At 38.8% G+C, this 25,972-nt stretch overlaps 1 protein-coding gene across 1 annotated transcript in view; it reads right to left on the bottom strand.

The window, feature by feature from the left end:
• The window catches only part of mafgb (v-maf avian musculoaponeurotic fibrosarcoma oncogene homolog Gb), a 29,856-nt gene extending 4,094 nt beyond the window's left edge, over positions 1-25,762 (bottom strand). Inside the window, exon 1 of the mRNA XM_063013072.1 lies at positions 25,623-25,762. The gene's annotated coding sequence lies outside the window, so the exon portion shown is untranslated. The remainder of the gene's footprint in view (positions 1-25,622) is intronic.
• Positions 25,763-25,972: the final 210 nt, after the last annotated feature.

Genomic DNA, 25,972 nt, shown 5'->3' with positions numbered 1-25,972 from the left:
CAGCACCAGATCACAGTCGGACGACTACAACCCCATGTAATGAGAATCTACTAATCCCAGAAGACCCTATAGGAGAGATAGACGAGTGTGTGTTTTGATCCAGCACAGGTTGAATTAAATCCCTCCGTACAGAGCAGTAGACTAGCCCACAGGCTCAGGATTAGACTGATTAACCTGTCTGTCTCCTTTTTTCACTTCAGCAAACTCAGTACAAAGGATGGACAGCATGCAACAGCAACACACCTGATGCAAAACACATCGCTAATAAAGATCAACGCTGAGCAGCAATTCTGTTATTTGTTTTGTTCCTTCTGGCTCAGGAAAGTACATTTCCCCATGATTTTATAGACATTTCAGAACACTGAGACTAAATGAACATCATAAATACTTGAAAGTAGAAGGAATATCAAGAGAAAAAACAAAAAGCACATGGCTGTATTTATCAAATCAATCCATCAGTTCAGTTTTCCAACAAAACAAAGAGCTTTTTACAATTAAGAAATAACTAAAGAAAACATAACCATTAAAAAAATCCTCCACCTGTTGGACCACATGAGTAGAAAGCTAAACTGTTGTCTATTGGTTAACAAACAATAAAAATAGCAAAAGATCACATGGACACACAACCCTCTTGCACTGATAATGAATGAATGATTCCTTTCAGCTGCTCCCATTAGAACCAAATTAATATTTGATTTGAAACAGTTTTACACTGCTTTTATGTGTTCCTGGCGCAGCCCTTCTATTTATCTGGACTAGGGACCAGCACTAAGGGTGCACAGACGTGTCCCACCAATGGCTATATTCATATACTGCTTCTGCCTTCTGTATTAGTGAGCCCAGCTTGGGATTTGAACCACTGGAACTCAGTTCTGTAACCAGCAGTGTGGTTCTTAATATGTCACATGAGCTCACAATCACTAATAATGTTTAATCATTTTATTACATTACAGAGCATCATTTGTTATTTAATACCACTAGTGAACTATTATTGCTGGTTTCTGCCGTTTTACCCATTTTTGTCTCCAATTAGTTTCTTGTCATATCATTAATAACTTCATATCATATAATTAATTCCTTAATAATTAAAAGCTTTAAGAAATTATTTGACTTTTACGAACCTTTCACACATACATTGTACATTGTGAAAATGACTTTAAGTGTATCTCAAAATGAATAGGCAAGACTTCTACTTTAAGCACACTGTATAGGATATTATGTGTGGATTAGGACACAGCCCTCAACCTTTTCAGCTAAAGCAGTGTCCTCTTTTCTTAGTGTGCAGCCCGATAGAGAGTTGTGGGATATGGTAACCAATTATTCCATATAAAGTTATTGTGCTCACTCTGTAAAACAGTCCTCATTCTTTGAGACTTGGTTGTGAACCACTCTGATCCAAGATGTCACACCTCACTGTAATGCAAGTGCATCATAAATATTCTGGACAGATTGGATAAACCATTCCTTACTAAATAGCAAAATAACAGGTAGGACATGAAAATAACAACAAACTGATGCCATGTTGTGAGAGTTTGATTATTCAGCACCTGTAACAGCGACTAGGAGAAAGTTCAGTGTTGTTCGTAACATTGCAGCCAAGCAGTTCATGTCAGTTAATGCCATTACTTACAGTCTGTGTGTGTGTTTGTGTTTCACCACAGGGATGATATCATGGTATTATCCAGGTGATGTGCAGTGTCTGTGTTTCACCACATGACTTTTACCCATCAGCGGCTTCAGTCCTGCCACTCTGCCATAAAGGTCTGATTTATGAAGTGCTGCAGAGATGGTTGTCTGTCTAACAGGTTCTTTCATCTGCATAGGATTATAGCAGCTCCTTTGGAGTAACTGTCAGTTTTTTCATCACCTCACTGACCAAGGTCCCACTTACTCAGACGCCCGATTTGGCCAGACAGCCAGCTCTCGGAAGGAACAAGGTTGTTCCGAGCTTCCTCCATTTTAAAATGATTGAGGTCACTGTGGTCCTGGGAACACTCAAAGCCTTGTATATTGTTTTATACTCTTGCCCTCATTTGATTAAGGAGATCCACAGAGAGTTCTTGAGTTCATTGATTTCTGTTTTAACAATGCACAGTAAATTGTGGAGCCAGATGTGGGCCTTCCCAAACTTTGTCCAATCAATTCAAATTGCGGCTACCAACTGAGTTGTAGACACATCATAAGGATATTTAAAGCAAACAGGATGCTCCAAAGCATCTAAATACTTTTGTGAATAAATTAATTTCTTATTCCTTGTTGAGAGGTGGTTTTAATGTTATGGCTGACCGGTGTATATGTGCTTTTAAATTGGTATACATGTATATTGTGTAAGTATATATGCATATGTGTATATGTAGTATTACACCGATCAGCCATAACATTAAAACCACCTTCTTGTTTCTACACTCACTGTCCATTTTATTAGCTCCACTTACCATATAGAAGCACTTTGTAGTTCTACAATTACTGACTGTAGTCCATCTGTTTCTCTGCATGCTTTGTTAGCCCCCTTTCATGCTGTTCTTCAATGGTCAGGACTCTCCCAGGACCACCACAGAGCAGGTATTATTTGGGTGGTGGGTCATTCTCAGCACTCCAGTGACACTGACATGGTGGTGGTGTGTTAGTGTGTGTTGTGCTGGTATGAGTGGATCAGACACAGCAACACTGATGGAGTTTTTAAACACCTCACTGTCACTGCTGGACTGAGAAAAGTCCACCAAACAAAAGTGAGTGGACACGGTATTTAAAAACTCCAGCAGTGCTGCTGTGTCTGATCCACTCATACCAGCACAACACACACTAACACACCACCACCATGTCACTGTCACTGCAGTGCTGAGAATGATCCACCACCTAAATAATACCTGCTCTGCGGTGGTCCTGTGGGGTCCTGGCCATTAAAGAACAGGGTGAAAGCAGGCTAAAAAGCATGCAGAGATACTACAGTCAGTAATAGTAGAACTACAAAGTGCTTCTATATGGTAAGTGGAGCTGATAAAATGGACAGTGAGTATATAAACAAGGAGGTGGTTTTAATGTTATAGCTGATCAGTGTATGTAGTATTTATGTGTATGTGTGTGTACAGTGGGGCCAATAAGTATTTAGTCAGCCACTGATTGTGCAGGTTCTCCTACTTAGAAAGATGAGAGAGGTCTGTAATTTTCATCATAAGTACACTTCAACTATGAGAGACAAAATGAGAAAAAAAAAATCCAGGAAATCACATTGTAGGATTTTTAAAGAATTTATTTGTAAATTATGGTGGAAAATAAGTATTTGGTCACCCACAAACAAGCAAGATTTCTGGCTCTCACAGACCTGTAACTTCTTCTTTAAGAAGCTCTTCTGTCCTCCACTTGTTACCTGTATTAATGGCACCTGTTTGACCTCGTTATCTGTATAAAAAAGACACCTGTCCACAGCCTCAAACAGTCAGACTCCAAACTCAACCATGGCCAAGACCAAAGAGCTGTCGAAGGACACCAGGAAGAAAATTGTAGACCTGCACCAGGCTGGGAAGAGTGAATCTACAATAGGCAAGCAGGTTGGTGTGAATAAACCAACTGTGGGAGCAATTGTAAGAAAATGGAAGACATACAAGACCATTGATAATCTCCCTTGATCTGGGGCCCCACGCAAGATCTCATCCCGTGGGGTCAAAATGATCATGAGAACGGTGAGCAAAAATCCCAGAACTACACAGAGGGACCTGATGAATGACCTGCAGAGAGTTGGGACCAAAGTAACAAAGGCTACCATCAGTATACACACTACGCCGAGAGGGACTCAAATCCTGCAGTGCCAGGCGTGTCCCCCTGCTTAAGCCAGTACATGTCCAGGCCCGTCTGAAGTTTGCCAGAGAGCATATGGATGATCCAGAAGAGGATTGGGAGAATATCATGTGGTCAGATGAAACCAAAATGGAACTTTTTGGTAAAAACTCAACTCGTCGTGTTTGGAGGAAGAAGAATGCTGAGTTGAACACCATACCTACTGTGAAGCATGGGGGTGGAAACATCATGCTTTGGGGCTGTTTTTCTGCAAAGGGGACAGGACGACTGATCCGTGTTAAGGGAAGAATGAACGGGGCCATGTATCGTGAGATTTTAAGCCAAAACCTCCTTCCATCAGTGAGAGCATTGAAGATGGAACGTGGCTGGGTCTTCCAGCATGACAATGATCCCAAACACACCGCTCAGGCAACGAAGGAGTGGCTCCGTAAAAAGCATTTCAAGGTCCTGGAGTGGCCTAGCCAGTCTCCAGACCTCAACCCCATAGAAAATTTGTGGAGGGAGTTGAAAGTCCGTGTTGCCCAGCGACAGCCTCAAAACATCACTGCTCTAGAGGAGATCTGCATGGAGGAATGGGCCAAAATACCAGCTACAGTGTGTGCAAACCTGGTGAAGACTTACAGGAAACGTTTGACCTCTGTCATTGCCAACAAAGGTTATGTTACAAAGTATTGAGTTGAACTTTTGTTATTGACCAAATACTTATTTTCCACCATAATTTACAAATAAATTATTTAAAAATCCTACAATGTGATTTCCTGGATTTTTTTTTTCCTCATTTTGTCTCTCATAGTTGAAGTGTACCTATGATGAAAATTACAGACCTCTCTCATCTTTCTAAGTAGGAGAACTTGCACAATCAGTGGCTGACTAAATACTTTTTGGCCCCACTGTATATGAAAAAAACAGAGAGTCAAATACATCACTACACAGTGTATGCACTACCCTAAGAAGGAGGGGCTCCATCTTTATCAGGCCTCGTCTTATTTCCCTGGTGCCCGATCCCCATCCCCCATCAGCCTTGCTCTAGAAATGCCACCAGCCAGCAACGCACCCCCCACACAAAGTACCATACTCACATTCTCTACCTCCAGTCTGTAAAGAACACCGGTATGAAAAGGTTAGGATGATGATTTAGGGCAACATTTGTAGACGAGGAGAAAAAAAAAAAAAAAAAAAAAAAAAAAAAAAAAAAGACACGTCCATATGGTGCACACAGCGGGCAACGTCTAGCCTACATTTCAGTTTTCACCCACGTGGACTAAAGTGTGCAATGTGCAAGAGCAGCTACTACACTCCAGCAGCTGTTCCCTGCCACCTCAGACTGGCATTAACAGACCTCTGGGTTTTGTCTAATCAATATAAAACAGAGGAAATAGGTAACAGGAGACTAAACCAAACATGCGTTCAGGATAATGGGTACACGCCATGTAATAACAGCTCCCCCACTTTGTCTCCACTCACATATTTGCCGTACACAGCAATCTGACTTTGAAGATGCGTAACCATAAGGACATCAGGGCAGCGTCATAACTCCCAGTTTTTAAAAGACCACCTACACACTTATCAGCCCACCAACCCTCAAACATATAGCACACCCTCTCTCACACACACTTATGCTGATTGTGTTTAATATTCCTCCTGAGGAGAGGTCACAGACGAGAAACGGACATCTTCCCGCCATGCCAAAACACGCCTCATTAACTCTGACAAAGGACACACATTCCAGAGAGTGTCTTATCACCAGATCAATATATAATTTTAAGTATATAGAAACGACGAGTAATTTTGTCTTTTAATATTGTGTGTAATGTGTAATTTTGTATTCTAATGTACATTGTATTAATGTAATTTTTTTAATATACACAATTCAGTATTTAATTGCTGTTAAACTGCTATGAACCACTACTGTTAACCACGACTGGGACAGTGGTAGCCTAGTGGGTAGAGCTTTGGACTAGCAGCTGAATGGTTGAGAGTTCAAATCCTCTCTGCCATGCAGCCACTGTTGGTCCCTTGAGCAAGGCTCTTAACCCTGTCTGCCCCAGGGGCGCCGTACGATGCAAGCTGGAATACCTGAAGAAAGAATTTCGTTGTACTGTACACCTGTATATGAATATGACAATGGTATTCTATTTTTAACACATTTCATTAATAAATATATATTTTTTAAATAAGTACTCTACCACTAAGAATAAAGTGCCTAAAAATCGAGGGTCCAGACTGGTTTGTTTACACTTCTTCTCCCAGTCACAATGTAGCCATGTCTCTACAATTTGTAGTTCCTATAAATGCTAAAATGACTCAAAAGTCAGGTGCTAATGTGGGATGACAAGCCCTGACTAGCAATCAATGTTCTAATTCATCCCAAAGATGTTCAATGCAGTTGACGTCAGGTCAAACTGTCTCTTTATGAATCTTGCTTTGAGCACAGGTTTTTGAAAGAATTCCCAAAATGTTGCCACACAGTTGGCACTTTTTTTGGCACTTGGGTGGTGCAGTGGTCCATTACACCTGCCCACAGGCACTGAAACCCGGGTGCTATCAACCTGCTGGGAGTCACAAACACAAACTTGACAGACTATGTCTGTGGGGAATGGCCAAAGCATTGTGCAGAATTGACTCCCTGTCCAGGATATTTCTGACTTGCAATAAGTGTTTCCTGGTGAAACCGGACCCGCTGTAACCCCAACCAGGATAAAGAGGTTGATGAAAACAAAAAACGAAAACCAATAGATTTTATCTACCTGTTAGCAATGGGTGTGGCCATAACACCTGAACTCAAAATGTAGGATAGGTGATGACATCATTTTGCCTATTTTGTGTACATTCTGAAAAGGTATGAAAATAATTCTTCTGAATTCTTCCCCATCTGCCCACACAACACTGACATCAAGAGTTAATACCCACACACAGAAGACAGGGAATGAAAAGTGCTGAGTATGAAACTAAAAGAAAAAAATGGGGGAAAAGCACAAGAAGCAGGTCTACACAAACAGAAGCCGAGAGAGACAAAAGGATGGAAACAAAGGAAAAGTTATAAAGCCGGGAGCTGTGCAGAGATAGGGCGGCAAAACTGAGTGCAAGGAGGCAGAGCTTGCGAGGGAGGTAGGAGGAAAAGCACCCGGACAAAACTGCATCCTCAACACATTTGTGGGAGCTTAGTGGCCTGGGAGGAGGATTGGGGTCGTGCCGAGGGGAGAAAAGCCCTGAACTCAGCATCCAGCGCAACTAAAACCACCAATTAGAAAAGTTTCTGTCTTCATCCGCAGCTACAAAACTGCAAGGCCGTCAACACGCCACTTGCACTACTGCTGAGACAACCAAACAAGCCCAGCATGAGATTGGGGGATGGGGGGGTCCCAACTAAAAAAGGATAGCAAAACAGATGGATGAGGAGAGATGAGATGAAGGGGAATTAAATGGTGGTGCGTGATTGATGGGGGTTTTCAAAAGTTATGCATATATAATTTAGGGTCTTCTGGGGGAGATATCTGAGCAATCACATAAAGAGTGCATTCACTACATGATCTTGTAATCAGATCTGTTAGTGCAGCAAATACATAGAAATGTGCAAATAAGCTTATAAACCGTCATCAGGAAACCATGAAAACGGAAAATATTCAGTGATTACTGGAGCTTGTTACAGTGCTGTGAAAATATTCAGCCCCTAAACATTTTCTAGATTACATTATGTTAAATGAATAAAAACCAAAGCATTTTAATAATTTACTGAAATGTAATAAAAGAAAATAGTGGGGAAAAGTCAAGTACTCATGTCAAGTACTCAAACCCATGAGACACATCTACAGTAAAGTCTAACAAGCTGATAATTAAAAAATCCTGGATCAGCTGTTTTTATTACATTTACTAAGATACACAGACCATTTCATTTGGAAGGTCTATCAGCATGATGAAGACTGTCCACAGAACAAATACAAACAAAATCAAGCCTTTAAAACATATTTATCCAATTACAGAGAAGCACAAATCACAACAAAGTTGGCCACACTAAGCCAAACTGACTTACAGTTGTGACAAAATACAATCCAAGCAAGTTAAGATGAACAGTTGACAAAAGTAGTGCACAAAAAGCAAGAGGACTGTTTCATGCAATGTGCTTAGATGAATGTTTATTGTTTTGTTTATTGCCATATTAGCCCTTTATGGCCCATATTATGGCTTCCTCTTGTTGGCATTTACAGTGTAGTACTTAGATACAGTGGTTATAATATTGCAGTGACTATATAAGGTGCTTTAAATTAAGGTGTTTCAAGAAATCCAGGATTTTATGGAGTGGGGTCTTCTCAAATATGTCTTTCAGGTTTTCAATTTCGTAACATATTTGTCTTACAAAGCTATTTGTGGGACAGTTGAATAGGATCTGTGTGTTTGGCAGGTCGGTGCATCGTCTCCTGTCAGAATGTGTCTATGCAGCCAGTACAACATCTGGTGTCTTAGCTGTATGAATCTCATCTGATGCTCCCGTATGAAGCGAGAGCATCTTGGTGAGATCTAACCGAGAAAGGCTCCATCCTACGACACTTTACTCAAATACAGCACAGTAAAGGGATTTAGTTATCTGGAGAGCCCCAGCTGTATCATGTCAATTAAAGCGAATGAAACACGGCACTGTATTGTGATGCCTGGCAGGGTGTAATAAACATCATCAAAATCGGTTCAGTTGTTCAATCTCAGGCGCTTGTTTATCCTTGAATTAAAGCTTGAATTTGATCTGCAGACAAAAGAGCATCTGCAAACCAGACAGAACCAGCATTTAACCAAAAAAAAAAAAAAAAAAAAAAAGAGACAGCAGGGCAAAGTGATGGATAGAAAGAAGATCTCTTTCAGGAGTCTCCTTGTCATCCAAGTTTCAAAAGTCAGTCAAGCTATCGATTGGAGACATTCTCCACTGAAGTGTAAAAGTGAATAATTGAACAGGGAGAAAAGGAGAGAGAAAGAAAAGGAGGAAAATGCAATATATGGTCAAAAGTTAAAAGCTCTATTTATGTCAGCCACATTCACTGTTAACAGGTGCATAAAATTAGGCACAGGATGGTCACGGTTTGAATAAAATGACAGCAATATTGTGCTACAGTAATCTGCATTTTTATGTTAAGAATGAATAAAAGTAATTTTCCCATCTGTACTTTCACAAATTCTGTGACTCCCAAGCTACTTGTAAATTAAAATTGTTGGCCAGGCCAACACAGGAGTCAGGAGATAAAACCAGAATTTTTAACTCCCAGTTCCCCCCCACAGCCCTTTTCTAGGCTGTTTCTATATTAGGGCTCACCCCATTGGATCATTTATCGGCCTGAGTTTCTTTCTGACACAACACTAATTATTTTGTCAGGTCTTGGGACTGATGAACTGACAAGTGCACCTCCCAGTGGCTGGGCAGTTCGGCCACCCCTACCTTAAATCTAGCCAATCATGTCTGTGTAGACACCCAACCGCCCAATAGTAGGCTAGTGTATTTTACTGCTGTGCCACCTGGCCAACGAAATGGTGAAAGTAGAACCTTCTTATGATTTTCGATCAGCTGTATTTGCCCATTACATGTTTAAATTACATGTTTTGCTGGACATTTGTAATTTGTATGTGTTCTCAGTGGATGGTTCAACTTTGCTGCTGCATTTAGTCTAATTTTGTAACCTACAACATGTAGTATGTGTGCTTGTCCTTTAAAAATACCAACAACAGCAGAACTAAAAGAGTGACCCAAGACCTTTAGGAAAATATTACAAAATAAGTTCTCAAAATTGACAATTTCACAGAATTATGGTTAACAACGACAATGCTTATGAATCATGTCGCCAGCTAATATTCATAAACAAGCATTGGCAGATGAGTGGGTGGTACTTAAAAGCTTAGCTATTTTAGGTGCTGCACTGTCAGATGATTTCACCTTTCTATCACTTCAGTTCATGTAAAATGTTGCCCTTATTGACAGGAAACATTTAGAAGCAACAACAGCTCAGATGGGAAACAACAAGCCAACACAGCGCACAGAACAGAACCAAGAGCACATACAATACCGATTTGTTACCAAGATTCAAACTATCTCTGGAGGTGACATTAGCAAAAGAACTGTTCATCAAGATTTAAACACAAGCCTAAGATTAACATGCTAAAGTCAGGTCATGCTAGACTGAAATATAGCAGGTCTTCATCAGTGGCCAAGTGGTGATTAATTGAAAGAGAATCCGCATAGTCATGTTTTAAAATGTAGTGGAGACCGACTTTTCATTGCCAATGCTTGTTCAATGGGACACAATGGGTGTCTTTATTGGCTGCCCTCATAATTTTGATGGTGTAGCACAAAACTACAAACCCTAGCATAAAGAAAAGTGTTAAGATGAAAAAACACAAGAAAAAAAAGACAGGACAGTTCAAGCAAAACCGAGTTGAAACTGCTGCATGGTTTAAGGTTGAATTGAAAAGAAAAGTGTTTCTATCAACACTTTTTCTCATCTCAGGTAGAAATGTGTGTGATGGCAAATTTTCCTAACACAAGCAGAAAAAAGAGCAGAGTCAGGAAGCGGGTGTGTGTGTGTTTTTTTTTTTTTTTTTTATCTAGTAAGGACTTTTTCCAGTAGAGAAGCTCATAGGTTAATTTGCTCCCCGAGCCTCTTTATAGGCACACACAGATAAAGTTAACTAAATCTTATTTTCCCCTCAACTCCTCCAGGTCAGCACAAAAACAACAACGGACAAAGGGTGGGGGGGATTACTACAGATGGATCAGATACGCTAAGCTCTGTGCCTGTCAGGTTCTTACAAACCAAAGTAGGGTGAATTAAGAGAGCTTTGGCCACAATGTTGTCTGATGCTTGTTTTTTTTTTAGTCTGCACTAGAGCCACAAGGCTAACATTGCTCAACTCGGTTGCTTGGGCTTATCATTTTGCCATCAGTCATCAATGAGAAACACAGAGGACCTCATCGCAAATTGATTGCACCCCCCCTCCAAAAAAAGGGATTAACATAAACATTCTTTATGTAACTGTTGAAATAATGCACAAATTTAAATATTAATGGACAATTATTATAAACAAACACCCCACCAGAGCTTGACTGTAAAGGTGTGAGAGAACAACTAGTCTAGAAAATAATCAAAATCATAAAGTCAAGCATGAGGACTGTTTTAGGGGGTGCATGGAATATTGTAAAATAAAATACTAGAAATTAAAGTCCAAGACTGAGTGTATTAGGGAAGGATGCTGCATCAGCAGCAAAACTGAAGGGCTGTGTGTTAAATCACCCTTTATTTATGCATATACAGTATAAGTTTGCATAAAATAGTAACCTCAGCAGTGATGGAGAACCAACTTGGGTCACTATTTAATAAATAATGGAGTAACTGGCCACTGAAATATTACATGAACCCTGCGATGGGCTCCTCATATTATACATGTTTAATTAACACACCCATTCTTAGGTTTTCTCACTCTCTCATTGGCTGGTTTTAAATACCTGAATAGCGCACACTACATTTCTGACTGAAGAAACTGACTGGGAACAGGCTGGAAGATTCCAGAGGATTAATGTATCATTAGTGACTAAAGAAACAGGGTCTCTAAGCAAGAAACGGTACATTGGTGCTCCTGAGAGGAAGGCTGAACTTGGGTGTGATCATGACTCGAAAATCCGGCTGACAATAAGAAGCCTGCACTAAACTTAAAAGTTAACATGTTGACAGGTACATTTTACAGAAGTCACCCTCATCGTGTAATTCTATGTAAATCTGCACACGAATCCGAGAGCGGACGTGACCCTGATTGACAACATTTCTAAAGCTTCGACTCTCCATGTGCCCTGAAGCATCACCAAGTATTTATCTTGTTCCATTAACCTGTACCCCGCACTGCTTCTCAGCTCGGCTCTTTTCTTTCCTTCCTTTCTCTTCCCACTTATCCCGATTCTCTATTTACTTCTACTCCCCTCTTTTCTTCTTCTTACAGCTTTTATAAAGGACCGCACACAGGTCTCTTACTGCCAAAAAACAAGGTCGTGTCCATTTCAACTTTCCCTCTAGCTTCAGATTTAAGACCCACTTGTCCTTGAAACCAAGCTCCACAGGACCAACAACAAGTCTCTCATTCTCTGTCCGAGTTATTTTTTGGAGGGACTTTTTGGCCGCCTAGTTTCTTTTTTCGTAGCTGAAGCATGGCAGGAGCAGCACGGCACTGCGGGTAAAAACTGCGGCATGTTGCTGGTGAGATGATGCAACTCTGAGACATTCCTGAATCCGCAGTCCGAAAAAACCTTCAACGCCTCAAAAAGAAAACAAGACAAGACCTTATGAATATCAGTACTTGCTGCACCACTCAACTGGGTCAAGTAACACACCGGTACCAAAACTCACTCCAAAATATAATAAGCAGGCTGAAGCCAGCATTATCAGGGACACTTGAAAGACGGCGCTCGTTCTTAATAACCTCAAAAGAAATATTACATCTAAATTCATGTGGAACATCATTCTTGAAGTGTGTCTGATAGAGAAGCTGTACACATCACATGCCTGCAGGGTTGATTATTCCTCTCGTTCAAGGGTTTGAAAAACAAAAATCAATTAGGTCAGTTTTATATTGTATTGAGACCAAGGTGCAAAAAAGTTTTTCATCCATGAATTACATTAGCTGACAGTTAACAACTTGTACAACATGTACCTATTATAAATAATCAAGATGAATGATTTCTCTTTCATCACATCATGCCCTGGGTTTAGTTCAGTTGTTTTTTTACACCCCTTAAGCTTCTCCTCTTCTATTGTATAGATTGTATACATTTTTTCCTTAAATCCTTGGTACTGATCTTCTGTGGGTTCATGATAATTCTCGTGGCTCTGTTAGTTTTTTGCTCTCTAAAAAAATTTATCTAAGGTTATAAGCTTTAAGTTTTCCTTCTTTTTATTTAAGTTCAGTGGTGCAACAGCAACAGGTGACTGTGGATTTAATATCACTGATATTATTGTTTGCTGTAATCATAACACTAATTATAGTGTGAAATCATTGTACCACATTAAATATTTAATCTATTAACTTTAGAGCTTTTTGTTAATAGTAATTAATACATACCTGCCAGCCAGTCAGAATCAGGATGATTTTTCAGTGGGCATGAGATTATTAAAATACATTGGAACTATAATATGACTATACTGATGATTGGTAATAACCTTGTCAATGCATTAAATTATTTACATTCTTTATTAATCTTCTTACTTTCTACCAAATATGCTGCTCTTAATTTCAGATTGATTTTAACTTTAAAAAGCATAATTTTTTTTAAATTCTTTTTTTTCAAACACTCTAAAAGCAAAAGCATTTGCACCTAAATTGGCACAGTTTTTACTTCAGTTGCCCCTCCTTACACAAAAGTTATTAAATTATTATTAATTATTAAACCCTTAAAAATATTTGACCAAGTATATAAATACTTTGATAAATTATTAAAACATGTCCAAAAATAACTTTCAAAATTCAGTTCTTTCATAGGATTATGGTGGATTTATCAAAACATTAATATAGCAACTTCAGTTATTAATTTGCTGGGTAAAAGTTCTATTTTATGATTTATGACTAAATAAATAGGACTATGTTACTTCTCACAAACGTACCCAGGAGTGGGATGGCCGAAGCCCTGCAATGGATATGACATACATAAATAATATAAATATATTAATATAACATTTAAAACGCCGCCTCTCTCACCCAAATCAATTGCAGTTTATAAAAGATAGTTGTTTACTATTTTATCTTTATAATTACAAATGACATTTTGTGTAAACTTACAGTATATATAAAAGAATAGTAATTAAAAGCAATATACCACAAATACCACATAATCTCCCTTGTTGTATTCAGGTAATGGTTGGATTGATAGAAAAGCCCTCATTTAGCCCTGTCGTTATTAACCTATAAACAATCCCAGTGAACCTTGCTGCTTTTCCCTAAATTACCTTTATTGCACAACTCAGACACACCAAAGTAAAACCTCCTTGATAACCATTTGTGGTCAACGTCTGTAACGAACATTGTGAAATGTACGATTCCCCCACAGAAAGCACCTATAAATCATCCCAGCTCTCTGTTCTGCTTTCTTTATGAAAAAGCAGAGAGAATCATGCAAGAGATAGATATTCTACTGCCGAGCTGAGATTACGCTTCTTACAACCTATTTCATCTTCTTACAACCTATTTCATCATTGATAGAGTGAGAGAGAAAGAGAGAGAGCAACAAAAAACAGACTCTCCTGATCCCCACTCCTTCCTTACTGCCACCCCAAAGTTCTCTTCCCTCCTCCTTTTGTCTGTCTTCCCTCTCGAGAGACCTTCGGTCTCTTTATCTTGTGGAAGCTTTCAAACTTGTCTCTGTGGGGCTCTGGCGGATGCCTGCACACGGTGGATCCACTATGAAGCTGTATAGTTAAAGCCAGAAAAACTGAACCAACGTTTTTGTCATCAATGTAAAGGAATTAACAAATATGTCCGTTCATTTATAGGACGTCAATTTAAACAATTATATTTCTTTTTTTTTTAATAAAAAATAATCTGGAGATTAGGTGCTCGGGTGGCACAGCTGTAAATGATGCTTACGCACTACTGTCCATAATCGGTGCTATTGGATGCCAGTGTCTACATACAGACATGACTGGCTAAGTCTGGGGAGGAAGGGGGTATACGAGGCACCGCTATGGATTGGCATCCTTTATAAAGCAGTGGAACAGATGAATTTTCTGCTGTTTTTTTTGTTCAGTAAATGTAGATTTGAAGTTTTGGGTGGGAGAAATGAACTTTACATTCTGCAAAAATAAATGTAAAACTAAAGTCATTCTAACAAATTTTCAAAGCAAAATGCAACCGAGCTTATGCACTTATACACTTGCAACTTGTTATTATCTGTTATTTACTACTGTTTAAACATTCTGATCATGTTACACTTATTTATAATTACATCGATCAGCCATAACATTAAAATCACCTCCTTGTTTCCATACACATTGTCTATTTTATTAGCTCCACTTACCATATAGGAGCACTTTGTAGTTCTACAATTACTGACTGTAGTTTCTCTAAAAGTCAGTTTCCATAAATTTTCCATAAAGTTTCTTCTTTACGTCCTGACTGATCAAAAAACTCCTTAAGATTTCGTCAAGCAATTTTAATCTATGTTAAAATCAGGCAAGAGGGTAAAAGGTTAAACTCATGACGAACCGGTTAATGATCACCCTGAGCATATATTTACTTTAAGCCACCTGCCACAATGCAAAGCTTATTAAGGTTCTGCATAGGTGCGAGTGACTGAGTGGGTGCGAAAGTGTACCCTACATGATGGGTGTTACACACATAAGCATAAAGCTGCTTCAGAAACATGTGCACGCGAGTAAACCAGAGCTGATAAAGCACAGAGTTCTGCTTTGTACACGCTTCCAATCCTCTACCCAAATGATGATAGATCTAAGCGTCGTCTGTTCCACTTACTTACAGAACACCGTCTGCATTTATTTGTCCTCATAACTGCAGCGTACACATGAACACGCATTAATTCAACACACCGAATCTAAACAGACAGAGAGACTCAAGCTTTGTGTGAGGGAACAGATAGCAGGAGGGAAGGGCTGCAACGTCCATCACTCTTTCTGAGAACTTTATGGCAAAAATGTGCCGCCGAACCTCATTAATAAATTAAGGTTGCTCTTCCAAAAATGGATGACACATTTTTCAGCCTCACAAAAGTTCCAAATCTGGTCACCTTCTTCATGTAACACCTGAACACAGACAAAGGAGCAGAGTAGCAGTAATGGGTGATTTAACATATCAGCATGTTCCAGCACCAATGAATTAGTCTAGATTTTAGGAAAGAAATTACACTTCATTTTTACAGCACAGTACACTAAATTATGGTACAGTACGCATCCAAATCCAGAACTATTCGTGTCATACCTAATGTACTGCTTCCAACTGCACAAGGGTACTCATAAACGTAGGAGGAGTTTGCTGAAGGTGAGGCTTTGACAGCATTCTTCAGACACTGAGAGCAAATACTGTGACCGATAGCAAGAGCGATTTTCTGTGTGTCCTGCTGTGGTTCTTGCAGTCTTTCATTTTTCAGCAGCCGTTTCTTTTGTTGCTATGGCATCACCTTGCTGTACGTTGGTACACAATGTATGGTATTCTCTGTACAACTTTGCTAAAAACGTTTTCATATGAGGGTCGCCATGGCTCCTTACACTTCCTTTCCAGTGGTAAGAGCTTGGAACTAGTCACCTGACCAAAAATAATCCTTAACCTTTGGTGTATAACATACTTTTACAAGGCTCCGTCACACCATTCCTGTAAATACAATCTATTGCAGTTGGGTTTTAAATGTTGCACTTGTATGGTCTCATTCCAGTGGTCATTCTTTGACTATGCTCTTTGACAAATCAACAATTTGCATGGCTTCTTGCACCACCCACATGACACTCTCTGGTACACCTGCTAACCAAATTTGACATTAGTACATTAGTATTTAGCTCTGGGTCAAAGGTTCTCTTATGGAAGGAGTTAAATACAAAAAAAAAAATGCAATACACAAGCTGCCCCTGTGTGCATGTGAGTACCCCGTTTAGTCTCTCAAGAACATACCAGTGGGTGGAGAGATTACACTACATTGGCCCTAGATGTAAGTCAGTAAGAGACGTCTGTGACAGACTGGAGTCCTGTTCAGGGTGTATTCCTATAGTCTCTTCCAATCGGCTCTGGACCCATTGCAACTCTGACCTCCTGGACAAAAAGGGTAGTGGTTGTCACGTGCACCCTCTAATACACGTGCAGTGGCCGCTTCTTTTCACCTGCCAGGTGGCGGAGTCTTACAGTATGCAGTATTGTGTGTGGAGAGCCACGTGCTGACATCTGTGATCAGCCTCTCCCCATGCAGGCGCCTCAACCGGCCAGCAAAGGTCATTCTGGCATCAACATGAAACCTGGCTTCAGCCAATCGTGTATCTGCGTAAGTGCCCAGCCAGTCAAAGGCACAGCTGGTATTTAAACTCAAGAACTCGAGATACAAGCGGTGGGCTAATGTTAAGACTTATGTGATTCTCTATCACGAATGGGGCCGAAGAGTCCAGTCATAAACTTGTTGTTATATTAGTAATTTAAAGTGAACTGTGTGTTATGCAGCACATGCACTTGACCATGTATTTGTGTATGTGGAGAAAGCTGGCTAGTGGGATAGGATTCAGATCATTCAGTAATAATTTGTAAAGCTAAAGCTCTAGATTTAAGGTTAAGTTTAAGGCTAATATTTACAGAAACTATTTTGGGTGGGCCAGACTTCAATTTATTATTAAATTCATACGCACAGGCAAAACAAATATTAGATACCTTACAAAATCCACTCTCGTTAACTATATTAAATGTAGATATATGTACAGAATTGTAAATGTCATTCACCCAATTACCCAGTCTCTAAATACCTGTTCATTTACACAAGCTTATGGGAGTTTTATACCTGCACTCATAGATCATTAATGACTGTTCCAGACCTCTGTTTATTTGCTTCTGTCATCATTTTGCTGGAAGAGAAAAGCAGAACAGCATAGACAGAAAAAAAAAAAACACACGAGAGGCATTAGACTACCTGTTAGCAGAAAGAGGAAGCAGAAAAACTGCCATCTGTTGCAAAACTCATACTGTAAATGCAAACCGTTGCAGTTCTTTATGGTGTAGTGGTGATGCAAGGGTCGCATTTTATTCCCCTAAAAGTTGCACATGCAGCATTCGATGCTCTCCAGTAAGCAAAAAAGAGTACACTTGGTTTAAGTTAACACACATTCAATCGGCTTGCTGCACAGATGCAGACAAGAACATTACGGCTTCGCATAGAGGCGCATTTTTTTTAAATTTAACCCCACCCCCTTTGTTTTTTCACAAAATGATTTCAACAAGGTAACATTTCTCAACCTCTTAAACTACTCGCACTGTATCCACCTGAGATTGCACAATGAATAAATCCAAAGGTATTGTGTTCAGACAAAAAATAATGTACAAGGTATTTCGTATGCAGTAGAGAACCCCCCCAAAAAAAAAAAAAAATCAAGAAAAGACTAGGTTTTGATAATTCTATTTCTGCAAGTGCAACTGCATCTGCTCTGTCTCTTTTCATCTCAAATTGTCACTTTTAGAAACTTACCAGTCAAATTTGCTAAAGATAGCAATTATGCAAAAAAGAAAAAAGAAAAAAGAACTTTTGCCATATGCAGACATGTCACAGTTAAGAGTTAATGTTTTATTTTTCCAATAAATCAATAAATAAATCAATAAACCAAATTCTGCATGTTTATATCCGCAGAAAAATAAAGCCCATGACATAAATGACATTTTCCAATGCTTACTCTTAAAAACATAAAACATGTTAAAATTAGCTGTACAAAAATTTATATTTAACTCCATAACTATCTAATAGTCATCAGATGTCTATATGATCTGCACTGTTTAACACCCAATGCACACAATCTCTAGAATCCTTTATTCAGCCAACAGCTTCACTGTACGCCAATGTGAACATGTAAACTCTTCAACTCGGTCCTGTTAACAGCTGGAGCAGCTTGTTTGTTTATGTTCCTTTGCCTTTTTAATTGAGGAATTTCAGTGCATCCAATTTTAATAAAGTCTTGACTGATTTATTTATTTATCTATTTATTTTACTAGGATTTTAGCGCCATGTTTTACACATTTTGGTTACATTAATGACAGTACTGGTAGTTACTGGTTACACAAGATTCATCAGTTCAGGTTTTAATGTCAAACACAATCATGGACAATTTTGTATCTCCAATTCACCTCACTTGCATGTCTTTGGACTGTGGGAGGAAACCAGAGCTCCCAGAAGAAAACTCACGCAGACACTGGGAGAACATACTAACTCCACACAGAAAGGACCCAGACCGGCCCACCTGGGGTTCGAACGCAGGACCTTCTTGCTGTAAGGTGACAGTGCTACCCACTGAGTCACCGTGCTGCCCAATAAGTTGGAAAGTGTGATTTGCATGATCTTAATCTTGACAGTCGGTTGGATTGATTGGATTGGTTGATTCTTGATCAAATGATGAGTGAAAAACATATATACTGATATTAACCTTTATTCATACTTTTTATATATGATCTGACAATGCTAACATTTAATGTGAATACAATGAAAGATTATATGGCTAAAAAGTAGATATTCTTAGGCTTTAATACAGACAGTATAGTAGCTTTAATTAGGTGGTTTTATGCAACCTACAGTCCAGATCTGACGCTTTATATATGAAAATATTATTAATTCGGGACCTACCACTAGTTCTGAGAAGCTTAAAAAATTAAACAGATTAGAAATCCTTCTCGTATCCAGTTACGTGCAAGTGTGTTTGCTTTAGCATGCAGGCGGAATCATGTCAGCTATTTAGTATTAAAAAGTAAATGATACAAAGAAAGGCCTATAGAAATAAACACAGAAATGAGAAAAGTTAATATTCCAGTCACTCTATCAGTTACAAACACTGGGCTTTTTAAATAATATTTTTAAAATAATTACACAAAAACCTGCTACGCATATTTAACACTTCATTCTAATCAAAGTCATGAAACAGCAAGCTAAGGAACGAGTGCAAACGCCATCTGTCAAACGAGAAAGCATTTTGGTTGCCTCAGCATTTTTGCTTTTTTATTTTGAGAGCAAGCGAGCGAGATAGAGCGAGAGAATGTCTTGAAGACAAAAATGCTCTTGTGCTTCTCCTCAGTCTCCACCAGCCCCGTTCTTAATCTTATCTTTCTCTCCTCCTTCGGCTTCTCTATCCGACCATCAGCACATTCTGCCCATCAGCATCGGTCAGTGCTCAATTAAGCAGCAGAAAGTGAATGCGGAGCAAAAATTGCACTGCCTAAAGTGCAGCCTAAGTACTCGGCTGATCAAATTACACTTGTTCCGCGGCCTCTCAACCGGACCATTTGCACTGCTAATTGCAGCGCTGGCCGCAAATTACAATTCAAATGTTATTAGACGATTTGGGGGTAATATGGCGGATATGGTGGATGTGGCTCTTAAAAGGGAGGATGTCTCTCCGCAAGCGTCCTTACACTGCACCCCTGTAATCAATTTGCTATTGGGATTGACAATCTGTAATTGATTTGTGCAGAAAAAATCTGAGCATGAGGGCAATTGGGTTACAGTCCTCAGGTTTTCCAGTTCCCGTTATAAGAAACACGTCTACTAATTCTGATTCATATCTTTCAAATAAGAATCATTATTGAGATAAGATAACACGAGTGCTGGCACTCTGTATGTTTAGGATTAACAGGAATATTGGATTTTTAAACCTCTTTTAAACTCAACTAAAGAGTTGTTTGATTTGCCCCTTAGAGTTGAACCCAGTGCCAAATGGTTCAGGAAATTAAAAATTGGCAGTAAGCAAGAACTCAAACTAGTCAAACTACACTACGTACAAGTATTGGGACACTTCTTCTAATGATTAAATCCATGTGTTTTAGCCAACTACTGGTGACACGTGTAATAAATCAATTACTTAAAAGAAATTATTTGCTTTCAACTCTACAGCAACAGTTTATGGAAGGCCCGTCACTGTTCCAGCGTGACTGTGCCCCATGCTCAAAGCGAGCTCTATAAAGACATGAAGAAAAGCTTGGTTTAAAAACAAACCAGTATCCTGCACAGAGTACTGACCTCAGCCTCACTGACCAGCTTTAGAATGAACTGAAACATCAACTGAGGCTTTCTTGACCCAGCCATACAAATACTCTTTTGACTGAATGTGCACAAATTCCCACAGACATACTTCAAAATTTCGTGAGAAGCCCTCTCAAAAGAAGCTGTTGTTTGAAGTCACTCTATATTAATATAATTTGTTTTTTAATCAGGATGACCAGCAAGCTCACGGTCAGGTGTCCAAATACTTTTAGACGTATTCTGCATTTCTTCCTAGAACTAGTAACCTTTTGACACTGATCTCATTCTGATGCAATGCCCTGCCTGTTCCACGAAGGACCATTTTAGAAAAGGTGAACACTAAACTGTAGGAAGTCAACAAGAACCGTTCGGAACAGCCAAGAGCTTCTATATCTAATTAAAGTATAAATGCTTCTGCCTACAACAGTTAACCAACCAGGTCTTTAGTCATTGTTTCCAGGCAGACGTCCTGCTGCTGCCAGTGTGCCAGAGTCTCGCCCACAAATGTCAGACTCAGACACATCAGCTGATGAATCAGCATCTTGTTTTGGTCATTTAAACCTGAGCCAAAATGATTACAGAACAGACATCTCTATCAGACAGATGAACAATGAATAAATATTTCAACAGTCTAAATCACCCAATCATTATTATTATTATTATTATTATTATTTTTAATGCCCTGTGCCCATTCCTGCACTTCCAGGAAAAAGTTCCACCCAACCCTAATGGATTCTTTAGTGTTCTACAATTGTTCTTGGAAGTAAAACATCCTACAAAAAGCTGTTTACTTACAAGAGTAAACCAAAAGAAACCATAAAAACCTTTTTTTATTTTATAAACACACAGATCCAGAGCTTCTGGCACTGATGTCAGACATTCACATAACATCCATAAAACATCCATATACCTGCCATCAGCAATAAGACGAGAAATTTTCCTTTCTCATGATTTAAGAGTTTGTCTCAGTCTCATTTAGCATTCTAAAATGTTACTCACTGTCAAGCCCTACAACAGATGGTTCTAAAAACAAACGGTTCAATGTTGTAACAATTTAAAATAGGAGTAGTCTATTTGAAGAGAGAAAGAACTGCATTGGGCAGCATGAATCAGTGTTCTGATTTCCTCAATTAATGCATCACTTCAATAAATTATAGAAAAACCATAAACCTAAAATGAAAAACCTAAAGAACACTTTAGACTAAGGAAGTCTTTGGTGCTGCCAGAACCTGTGGATGTTATTTAAGAAGAAATGGCTTTATCTAGAAATGGAAACATTTCCAAACAATAGCAATCAAACTCAGATACAAGTGACAAATTTTAAATAGTTCATTCAAATACAAGCCAAGGTGTTTACAGAGCAATCACCTCTCTCAAAAGATGAGCAAAATCCATATATATATGCAAGCAATAATCAGAAGAAGAATTTACTGATCACATGCTCTAAAGTAGAGGTGTAACAGAATGCAACGCGTCTTAAAACATTTTGCACTTTGCCAATTGCTACATGAAGTAAACAAGGTTCCAATCAGCACCATAAATTGGTTTGAACTTCTTCCTCCAGATACATGATGCTTATTTTGTTTCTAAAGAACCAGTTAAGAAATGTATGAATAGTCAATCAAAACAATGTTTGAAAAACAATTCTAAAGACAAAAAACCTTTGGGGCAGCATAGAAATGATTATACCTATAAAATAAAACCAGCCAGGTATTTCTGCTTTGTTGCCAGGCAGATGTTATGCTGCAAGGCTCTTTGTGCCAAAGTCGTGCCTGGTAAAGTCAGACTGGGACACAACGGCTGATGAATCAGCATCTCAATTTGCCTGATCAATTCGAAATAAAATTACAGATGCTACAATATATATATTTTTTTAATCCAATTTTCTTTATTTTTTAATTCAGCACCCTAATGGGTTCTGTTCTTTGGGTTTGTTGTGCCTACAGTGGATGGTTCTTAAAAGAAGGAATTCAAGAAAGAAAGAGAGAAACCAAGCACGAACCCTTTATAATGTGAAGTTTTAGAAGGTATTTTAAGGCTATAAAGAGCCCTTTGTTTTTATTCAGATCAAAATAGTTCAACAGGAAATTTTACCAGCCAGTTTGGTTTTTTTGCCACTGTTGCCAGGGTGATATCATACTTTTGCCAATCCCATACCAGGCTCCCTGTTCCAGACTCTTTGTTGGAAAAATCTAACTTAGACGAATCAGCATATTTAATTTGCTGATTCAATACCACTTAAGTTCTTCTATGTTATTTGGTTTGTCCCTGAACCCAAAACCAAACAGATTTTTCTAAAAAAATACCCCCCCCCCCAAAGTACCTAGTACATTTTACACTGATCTACTGTAGTTTAATTTAGGCTAGCTTGGGTAAGGAACCTAAAGTAAACCAACCAAAAAAAACTTTAAATTTCAATAGTAACACATGATTTTACATTCAGAAATGGCTTCACCTAGGACAATGAAAACACCTCGATAATTTGCCATTAATGCCAACAGCTGGTTAAGCAGCATCTCCATCTGTTCATTCAAACCCAAGCCAACATTCATAAACATGCTATAACTTCAGAAAACCTTTATAGTTTCAAAATGCTGGAGAAAGTCCTTTAAAGTCCTAAGTAGACATAAAACTACCAATTCTACCATTTAAAGAACCTCTGAGGAACCAGTTTTATAAACGTACACTTCTTACAGTCACACAAGCACAAGAAAAAGCTGATTAGTCAATTATACATTTAAATTAGTAAGTAATTAGTTAAATAAGTACTTACATTTACTTAAATATTAATATCATCCTAAAAATGTACCACGTGCATTTATTTTAAACAGCTTAAAGCAGAAACAGTTTTACCAACACTGGTTAACCATCATGGTAGCAAGCTTTTCTAGACTTTATATGTCAAGTTGAAACAGTCAATAACGTCTACAATATAAAGAGCCACGGAGGAACCTTTTTCTTAGGAGGGTAGTTTGTATGGCTAAAGTATCGATTTTTACTTCATGCTGCAACACTGACTCTTAATATCTTTTAGATCTTCAGGTAGAAGCAGTTCAAACTTGAAATGTAAACCATGCAGATATTTTGCATAGATGCCAGGGGCTGATTAATCAGCAAACCTGAGCTATTTTTCACAAACATGCCAAAACGTATGAACCCAGCAAAAAAAAAAAAAACTGGAGGATTATTTTTAGGTTCAACAAACCATTAACAGAGGGAAAATGTATTTCAATCTTAAAGTAGATGAGATTAGAACAATTTAATGCACCACTATGGAATCGTTTTTTCTGATAGCTGGTACTCGCTTGCATATAGCTCAAGCTTTCTGGAATCTCGCAAAAATAATCAATAAGTAAACTCTGCAACTGTTTATAATACATCTGGATACACAAAGAATCCTCATATGCAATAAAACAATCCTGATTCCTGCGTGTGGCTCACAAACAAGACTCAAGACAACCAAGTACAAGCTGTTCTATCTAGCCACCGAAGGAACCTTTTGCAGAATGATAGTGCATGCTCTGTCTAATTACAGGTGCAAAAAAAGCCTTACCAAGCATGAATTCATATTTTAAAACCAACACACACACACTCCATCTAGGTCTCGTTACTCTTATAGTTTCTACTTTGTCTAAGGGTAATGCTTTTGAGAATGGGTTTTAGGCAGAACATCTTAAAATGTTAATGGTCTATAAGGAACATTTAGGATTTTAAGAACCATGTAGAAATGTAAAGCAATATCATCTTTTGATGGCTCATAAATAAATGGTTTTACTTAAGTAAAAAATTCATTTAAAAATTCTTAAATTTATTATCATTATTGAACCTTTCTTTATATTTTTGGGTAGAAATACTGCTGTCATCTAAATATCAGATGAATAATTAAGAAACTGTAACTAAGCTTTTACTCACAAAGGTAAGAGTTTATTTATTTAGATTTATATATATATACACACACACATCTATCTACATACACACACATCTATACATATCTATCTACATACACACATATCTGTCTACATACACACACACACATACACACACATCTATCTACATACACACACATCTATCTACATACACACACACATCTATCTACATACACACACACACATAAACACATCTATCTACATACACACACACACACCTATCTACATACACACACACATCTATCTACATACACACACACAAACACATATCTATCTACATACACACACATCTATACATATCTATCTACATACACACATAAATGTCTACATACACACATAAATGTCTACATACACACACACACATACACACATCTATCTACATACACACACACACATCTATCTACATACACACACACATATATATCTACATACACACACACACATATCTATCTACATACACATACACACACATCTATCTACATACACACACACATATCTATCTACATACACATACACACACATCTATCTACATACACACACATATCTATCTACATACACATACACACACATCTATCTACATACACACACACACACACATACACACATATCTATCTACATACACACACACATACACACATATCTATCTACATACATACATACACACATACACACACACCTGGCTCGTACTAACGCACCTGTGACAACCGAGATCTGCCAAAAGCAACAATACCCGTGACCCAACAGGGGTTAACATGTTATTACCTAAATCGCTACTACGACAACGATAACAGGGTCGGTCGGTCGGTCCGATGTTACCGGTCCTGTTTCATTCCAGCGGGCAAATAAACGGTAAGTCCGTAACCTGCTCCATAATGTCTGCTGGCGAGGCGCTTATTTATTTCGCCAGATTTTTACCAAAGATCAAATGCCAACATGTTATTCCCTCTATTAGTTAAGCCAACAAAATCATAGAGCTGTAAGAAATAATGCCCGGGTCGGTTGGCACTGGGTCGGTAGACCGGGATCGGTGAGATTTTCCTGACAAGCCGCTACCAAGCATTCCGACTAATACTGTTCTCGTAATCAGACGCGCCGCCTGGCATCTAGAGACACTCAGATCATTACATCAACACTAAAACCTCCACTAACAGACCGCTCAGGAAATACTGTAATCATTTACATCTACTCACAGCTCTGATTTCTCTTAAAGCCCCTTTGTGTGCTGCTTATATTAAAGGCCCCTCTGGTTGGATGAGAAACACAGCTCGATATGACCCCGATCGTGATGAATCAGCACGGCTTAGAGCCCCTTTAAATAAGCCCTTCGCATTTCGCAACACACTCACACACTCACACACTCACACACTCACACACTCACACACTCACACACTCACACACTCACACTCACACTCACACACACACACACACACACACACACACACACACACACACACACACACACACACACAAGCGTGCGCACTCAGCAAAACAGAAGCAGCAGCCACAGCGCGACTCTGACACTCTGACACGACGCGACTCT

The sequence above is a fragment of the Trichomycterus rosablanca genome, chromosome 17 (genome assembly GCF_030014385.1).
Source record: "Trichomycterus rosablanca isolate fTriRos1 chromosome 17, fTriRos1.hap1, whole genome shotgun sequence".
NCBI classification, from domain to species: Eukaryota; Metazoa; Chordata; class Actinopteri; order Siluriformes; family Trichomycteridae; genus Trichomycterus; species Trichomycterus rosablanca.
This window is presented reverse-complemented; position numbering and strand designations above follow the sequence as displayed.